Raw genomic sequence first — 8,455 nt, forward strand, 5'->3', positions numbered from 1 at the left:
CCAATTAATTGTGAGTAATTGGACTAAATTGAAAGACTTCTAGTGGCTAGGATTAAATCCCAATATTCAAGCAACTCCAGGGGCTAAACAAAGTAAAAAATAAACCAATTTTTCTTTTAGGAGTTTCAGTAGCTGCGGCAATAAATTGAAAATTAGGAATTAAATATTTTGACAAGCCAAAAAAAACCCCCAATCTGTAGGGGAAGTCTCAATTAGGCCCTCAACATATTTTTCATCTTGATTAAATCTCAAGTGTATCAATGAATTCCCAATCAAACCCTTATGTTAGTTTAGGTTAATATAATGGTTAAATAATTATGAAAAAATCAAGTAATTTTTCTTTATTCCTTTTACCTATTAATTAACTAAAACTTTTCACGTCATGTCATGTCATGTAATAGAACATAAAATTATACAAAATAAATATAAAATCCTTGTGTTTTCATTTTAATTTTGGTCTGCTACGTCATTTTCACGTAATTCAAAGCAAAAATCCTAAAAAATTTACCTTTTTTAAAAAAATATTATGAATCACTTAATGATTTTATTAACTAAAATTGAATGAAGGATATGATTGAGAATTGTTATCTATATTAGAGATCTAATTGAGATGAGAAATATGCTAGGGACCTGATGAAGACTAGCCTCAAAGTTTGGGGACTTTTATGAAGTTTCCCTAAACATTCTCGGAAAAAGAAAATAAGGTGTTGGGCTTGCTTCGTATTGCTATTATTGTTTTCCTCTGTGGTTAGACTATTTAGGAAAATATATTATTGTAAGATCCATTAACCATAATTGCTCATTAAATTTGTAATTAAATTAATAATTATTTGTAAAATAGATATCTAATTAACTATCTTGCTAATCTTTTATGACGTTGTCTCCTTACAAATCAAAGGTCTTCATTAGCACGGCTGGTACTCGGGGAAGCAAAAAAATTAAAATATTATTTTAATATATTGTAAGTAAAAATAAATTTAAAAAATAATAACAATTACAATATTAAACAGCCGTTACCAAAAAGAATTTGTTCCCAACACCTTCTCATAGAAATTTTAAATTTCTCAGACATTAAAAAGAACAATCAAAATACAAATTCTTGCATCGCAAAGAAAAAAAAGATAAAAAGACAATGAAGGATAAAAACACTTGTAATTACACACAATAAGTAATTCAATAGTTCTATTTGTAAATGAAGTTATGATTATTTTTTAAAGTGTTTTTTATATTAAAATACATTAAAATAATATTTTTTTTATTTTTAAAATCAATACATCAAAACAATTCAAAATATAAAAAAAATAAATTTTAATAAATTTTTTTTAAAAAAACACAAGTTTACCAACATTTTCAAATGCATAATCTCATCATAAAATGCCACAAAGCCGAAGTGAAGCGAAAACCACACTAACGGGCAGTATGTAAACAAAACCAGCTATAAAATAGCCAAACGACATCGTTGATTACCAGCCAAAAGACTTTTCTATTCTAGTATCCGCATCTGTATTTTCTAGGGATTGAGGTGGGAGAATGCAAGAAGTTTCCTCGGAGGGCTGCTGCTGCGCGCCGCCTTCAAATAAAGGTCTCCCCGTGCCTGCCAGAGACATTCTTCTTGAACCGTGTGATGCAAGCAACATTCGAAGCGTCCAATTGAGGAGTCCAGGTGCAAACATCCTGTAAAGGAGGAATACATCATACCAGCTTGGGTGTTTGACATACTGATCTCCTCGGCAAGCCCCCGACACAATCCTCCTTGCATAGCCACCGGCCCGCCAGTCCCATTTACCTAAAACAAACGGGAAATGTGACAGGAGATAGCATTATTATGGAGAATATTAAAAAATAATATAAATTTTATTTTAAAATTTTATTTAATAATCTAAACTTTTAAATTGAATTAGTAATATCAGAGCTTTTATAATTAAATAATCACGAGTTTGAATAATATAAATTATATTTTAAAATTTTATCTAATAACCTAAGTTTTTGAGTTGAATTAGTTGTTTGACATGATATCAGAATTTTTATAACTAAACAATCACGAGTTCGAATCTTATCATTTTTATTTATTTGATAAAAATTAAATATAAAATAATATAAGTATGTTCAAGTTTTAATTCCAACAAATTTTAACTTAAAAAAATATATTAAAAAATAATATAAATTATATTTTAAAATTTCACTGTACCATTTAGACTTTTGAATCGAAAGTTTGAAGTTAATTTACAGTAAAAAATGACATGTTGATGCAAGTTAATGCCTCCCAACATATCAATGTGTCCCCCTATCCTTTTAAGTAATTCAAACATAGAAAAATCTTTATATTATGCGTGTGAATCTCATTTGTTGGAGAATTTCAATAAGAATGTCGCACCCGACATCGCGGTGGCCCTAAAAATAATTCTATTATGAAAAAGAATAGATTTCTAGCATCTTGTTCTTTTAGGGGAAAAATGTTTTATTTGGAGAGTCGCCACCTAGTATTATGGTCACTAGGAACCATAACTGATCAACAGAGATTCTATGGTTCGGGACTGGTTACGTAAAAGGGAAGATATTATCACCCCTTAAACGTTTTGCCTAAGGCAAACTGCATTGCTTTTTGTCTTAAATTGCTAAATGTTTATTAGTTTATGCTATGATGATTTGTTTATAATATTCCTGACTCTGGCGTCAATGAATATTCGAGCTCGAATAATTCCAACTCTGACGTTGGTAAAAATTCGTAGCTACGAAGAAAAATTAGATCAATATTTTTTATTCCATACTCTAGCACCGGTGAATAAATAAATAAAAATAAATTTATTTTTACGCATGCACATATTTTTTTTTCTAGATAAATAAAATAAAATACAACGAATAAAAATAATATAAATTTAAACCGGTATTTTTATTCCTGACTCTGGCGTCAGTGAATAAACCAATAAATTTACATTATTTTTATTTACGCATGCACATATTTTTTTATTTTTCTACCTTTTTTACTTTTCTGTTTTTTATTTTTTTTATTTTTTTTTAGGCTGGGTCCAACTCAGCCCACATGGGCTGGGCTAGACCCAGCCAGCCCAGCCCGGTCACTGGTCCAAGCCAGTGACTCGGCTGGGCAACATGAAGCACGCGTGAACTAAATCACGCGTGCATTAGTAGATCAAGGAATTAAGTGAGAATGTACAGTAGGAAGTGAATTAAAATGAAAAGCAGGGAAAAAGAAGCTTACTTACCTGGCTCTGGAAACACCGAAGGCAGCAGCAACAATGGTTCTGGTCACGGTGGCTTTCCTCTGCTTATGTTCTTCCCTTCTGCATGTATCCTCCCTTTATGCTCACTGTTTTTCTCTCGGTATCCTGCGTCTTCTGCCTCTTTTCTTCGTCCTCTGCTCGTGGCCTTTCTCTGTGGCCTTCTCTGTTTCTTTGAGAAGAAACAGGGGAACGAAAGTCTGCTCTGGTTTCTCTCGGTTCCTCTTCACAGTTTTTCTTCAGGTTCTCTCCGTCTCCTGCGTTCTTTATTTTCTACCGTTCGTGGCTCCTTCTTTGTCTCTCCTGTCTTTTTTCTGGTTCTGTGATCCCCTGTCTCTGGTTTTTTCGCTATCCTTTTCAGTCCAATTCCCCCCAGTTTTCCCCAGTTCTGTGGTTCCTCCCCTGTTCCTCTGTCCAGTATTCTCCGTTCAAGACGAAGACGATGGTGATAGAACGAGGTACTACTGGTTGATGGACCAAAATTTTCCCTGGTTCTGTTTCTCTCCCCTCAGCCCCTTGGTTCTGTCATTCGTTGTCTACAGGGACGAAAGCAATGGTAAAAGCAATACTCCTCTCTATGTAGTCTTTGTTTGGTTCGTGCTCTCTCTTGGGTTTTTTTTTTCTCCTGCCCCTCGGTTCTGCCCTATTTCCCCCTTTCTGTCTCCTAGATTTTTTTCGCCCCAGTTTTTTCCTCCTCTTTTTTCTTTGCTGTGCTCAATCTTTATAAGCCACCCAACACCCTTACACCTCCTAGCATGTATTAATGGCACATCGTGGGCAAAAAACGTTACCCACGTTCTCAGCCGTTTCTGTTGAATCGGGATGGAGGAGATGAACAGTGGAGTGTTTAATGGCAATTTGCATTTTGGTACTTAAAGTTTTGGAAGTCTTGTAATTAAACCCTTAGTTAATTTGTAATTGGACCCCTGCATTTTGGTGCCTTTTACAAGTTAGTCTTTGGACTTTAATTTTTGCAATTTGGACCCCAATTAAAACCCCAAACTTTGATATTTCTTTAATTAAGTCCTTGATTTCATTAATTAAATTAATTTCAAACTCAATTAAGTCTCAAAACTTATCAATTATCCAATTAAACCCTTGATTTGATTAATTAAATTAATTCCAAGCTTAATTAAGTCTCAAAACTTATCAATTCTCTAATTAAACCCTTGATTGGATTAATTAAATTAATTTCAAGTTCAATTAAGTCTCAAAACTTATCAATTCTCCAATTAAATCCTTGATTGGATTAATTAGATTAATTCCAAAGTTTAATTAAACCTCAAAACTTCCAATCATGTTGCTCTTAACCTAAATTTTAATCGATTCTTTATTTATTTCATTTTACTTGCTTTTCATCATCATTATTTTTTTCATCATCATTAAAATAGTCAAAAATTAGGTTATAACAAAGAAAATATAGAATTACGAGCAGTAGATGCTAATGTTAACTAAGTAGAAAGATTAGCAAAGCATTCCGAAAAACGTTTGAGAGCAAAATCTTACTTCTCTTTCTTCTTTCCACAGCATCTCTGCGCCATCCTCTTGCATGAACTTGCCTCTTCCCATTTCGCTTCCAATCCAACCATGTGTTGCAATTGTTATTCTAATTTCACCACTCACTTCAAATCTCAATGACTCATAGAAGTTCACCAGAGCAGCTTTAGCAGCCTAGCAAGAATTGTTTTAAATTTAAGAGAATATAGAGAAGCCTCAGCCATTTACAATGAAGCATTGAATGTGGAGTTTGGTGAAAAGAATAAAGTAAAAGAAAGTTCATGAAACCAGCACATGAATATATATATATATATATATATATATATATATATATATATATATATATATATTCCTGTAATGCGTGCTTCTGCTTCTTCTCAAGCACCGGTTAATTAATTATAGGAGACTGGAAAAAGTGTAATCACATGGATTTATGTCACTCAAACAGGAAAAGAAAAGGATATTCCTCCGTAAAGTTGAGCATCACTAGCCTGCCATTGTTCTTATTGTGTTTGTATTTCGTGAAAGATGATTGCGTAACCTTGCACTACTCCTAGGAGATTAATGTCACGGATAAAAGTAGTAATGGATCATCGCGGATGAAGTTTCTTGCAGAGCTAAGCTATGTGCAACTCAACTGAAGGTTGCTGCTGACGAGCAGTTCCAGGGTCCTAGTTGTACAAGGGTCTTCATATCAAATTTTCAGTGAAACCACTCTGTACAGATTCTCATCAGAGTAATTATTTTTATTGTCTTCCCTTCACTTAAGGTTTGAATGAATTTTCTTTTTTTAAAGAAAAAAACAAAAATTTAACCTTTTTGGCATCTGAGAAAACAAACTTCGTACACTTAGATTTATGTATACTTACAGCATACAAGCTCATTCTAGGTAGAGGTAAACGGCTTTCAACTGCTGTATTAACGATGACTCGCCCATTGCTCTGATGTATGGTATGTATGGAAGAGCCACATAAGTTGGATAGACATTGCCCCAAAAATTAATGTCCTAATAATGAAAAATCAAATTTAAGAATCTTTCAGGAAAAGTTTCGAAGATTCTAAGATTAGCAGGCATCCAGAACTCTAAACTATCCATTCATTCATGTAGCTTATAGCCCTTACCAATAAATGTTTCAACACAGAGGTGTCCCCAACTTCTTCAAAGTAAAAGGTATGCCCCAAACTTGCTGTGTTGACAAGATGATCCACTGCACAAAAATTAAATAAATAAATATAAAGAGAAATGCAGAATGACTGGTTTTCTGTTAGTTTTTAAATGGAAAGAGTAAAACTTATGCTGCTAAGAAATCTTTTAGAAGAAAACCGATTCTATTGGCTATATCTGTCAAAATTTATTAGTTTACGGCGATACAAGTGAGACATACCTCGGCCAAAGTGACTTATGGTCTCATTGACAAATCTCCTGCAGTCATAATCATGACTACGTCTGCTACCATAATCATGACTTGCTTTGCACCAATATGCCTAGCTTTCTCACGGATCCCTCTGAGTCTGTGCTCTCTACGTGCAATCAACACAAGATTCACTCTCCTCTTTGCATATTCATATGCAATTTGCTGCAATTGGAACCAGCAACTTCATAACATGATTCATACTACAACGATTCTTTTAAATACACTAGCAGCTGTAATAAAAATATTGACCACGCATATGGGAAGAAAAAATTTTGTGAATGAAGAGTTGGTAATAAAGAAGTTTAGTTTAGGTAATGGCCTTCGAGGATGATGTCAAGCAAGCTTCTGTTCTGTTCACGGTTCAGAATTCTATCGCTAGTATAATTTCCGGTGCATGAACAATGTTTTGATGTCTATCTTGATACATAAATTGAATACATCATTTTCTACTGGTTTCATGGACGATTAATCGTGAGTTTGCAGAAAGTGTCCATTGCAGACATAATAAAATCACAATGGTTTCAGGTTATCACTGAGATCCCTGCAAATAATTTACGTAGAGGTTTTGCTATGAACTAACATGGTGGAAAAGTGAGATCCGAACATCAAGCATGTGGTAAAAATTCATCAGAGAAAACTGGTATCCAAATCACATCATAGTCTTAACCTTTGCAGTAACAGAAGCTGTCCTCATACATTTCTTTGGATAACTCATGCAATTTCAAGACTTCTTGGGTTGAAATAAAAACTGTCATACATATACTTTTTTTTTTTTTTACGTGGGTTGTCCGGGCCAGCTTGCGCGCACCACGACTATTCCCCACGGCCCACTGGACATCCTGCAAGCCCAGGGGCAGGTTAGGCACCGCGGGGGTGATAGGCGTGCACATAGAGGGTCGAACCCGGGACGGGGACGGAACAAATCACACGATTGACCACAGCAGCTAGGCCCTCAAGTGCCTGTCATACATATACTTGTTTCCTATCTTTGTGGCTTTAATATTTAACCAATCAAATCACTTCGATTAAATCACGCTCTTTACATAGCAAGTCCATTTGCTCTAAGTCTCTAGTCAATTTTCTCGAAGCCCTCTCCTTCAATGCGGCAGTGGCTTCCAATCTCCAGATTCTACTAATGCATGAGCTAAAATTCCTTAGTTTTAGTTCAATAGATTAGCAAGGACATAGCCTATCTACATCCTATAAAAATCCTCTCTTTTGCTTCAATGGAATTTAAAGATCAGATTCCCAAGATAGAATTCCTGAATTCAATTGGCTATCTAATAAAGAACATAGAAAAAAAGCACTAAAATACTTAAATCTGCAAAACGAGCACATCTAGGCCGGGTGGGGGGGAACAGGGCGATCTCTACTCAGCCAAATCTTGATTTCGAGAAGAAAGGGGGCTACTTACTTCTCCTATGCCAGAAGAAGCTCCAGTGATTATAACAACTTTATCCTCCATATCCTCACTATAGAAAGATTTGTAGAGCCACTCACATTTATTGATAAAGCATAAGGCTGGCCATGAACAGGCCAGCATCACCAAGCTAGCAGGAGGCACTACCCAATTCAACACACAGTTTATAAAATCCATGGCTGAAAGATTATGGTGAGTCTGATTTTCAAGAAATGACCGCCAAATCAAAATAAAGATTAAGAGATAAGGAGGAGGAGCTTTGGCTTTTGACATTGTAGAAACATAAATTTTCTACCAATCAAATTTCGCCTTGTGTTATTTTATTCTTTAAAAGAAAGGATAAAGTAAAATTGAAATAAATGACATGGAAAATAAATGAGCCTTCATATATTTCTTGGCCAATGAAAAGTTGACACTTGGGATGAGATATTCAAGATATCTTATCATAAATGCAAGATCCCGTCAGATATCTTGTCATAAATGCAAGATTCCATCAATAAATATCAACCAATAAAATTATGTCATGTGGCATTGGAAAAGGACATGAGAGCCCCTACAGATCTCTATAAATAGAGGGCCTCAACCTAAAGGCAGAGGATTCCGGGAGATACAAATTTCCTTCAAGACAAGCTCTACAAGCAAGGAAGCTCTCTCTCTCTCTCTCTCTCTTCAAGCAAGGAAGCTCTCTCAAAGAGTTCTCAAGCCTCCTTCATCTACGCTTGAAGTCTACAAGGAACGAAGCTCTGTTGGATCAAGCCTAAACGCTCCATTAGAGTTCTTCAACAACACTTTGAAGACAAATCAAAGGTACTCTTCAAAGCATCAAATCACCAAAGGATTCCGGGAGATACAAATTTCCTTCAAGACAAGCTCTGCAAGCAAGGAAG

At 34.9% G+C, this 8,455-nt stretch overlaps 1 pseudogene; it reads right to left on the minus strand.

Annotated features, from left to right (window-relative positions):
* Nucleotides 1-1,483: 1,483 nt before the first annotated feature.
* On the minus strand, nt 1,484-7,745 carry LOC133668304 (11-beta-hydroxysteroid dehydrogenase B-like; annotated as a pseudogene).
* Between the last annotated feature and the right edge of the window lie 710 nt (nt 7,746-8,455).

Source organism: Populus nigra, chromosome 11, assembly GCF_951802175.1.
Source record: "Populus nigra chromosome 11, ddPopNigr1.1, whole genome shotgun sequence".
Taxonomy (NCBI): domain Eukaryota; kingdom Viridiplantae; phylum Streptophyta; class Magnoliopsida; order Malpighiales; family Salicaceae; genus Populus; species Populus nigra.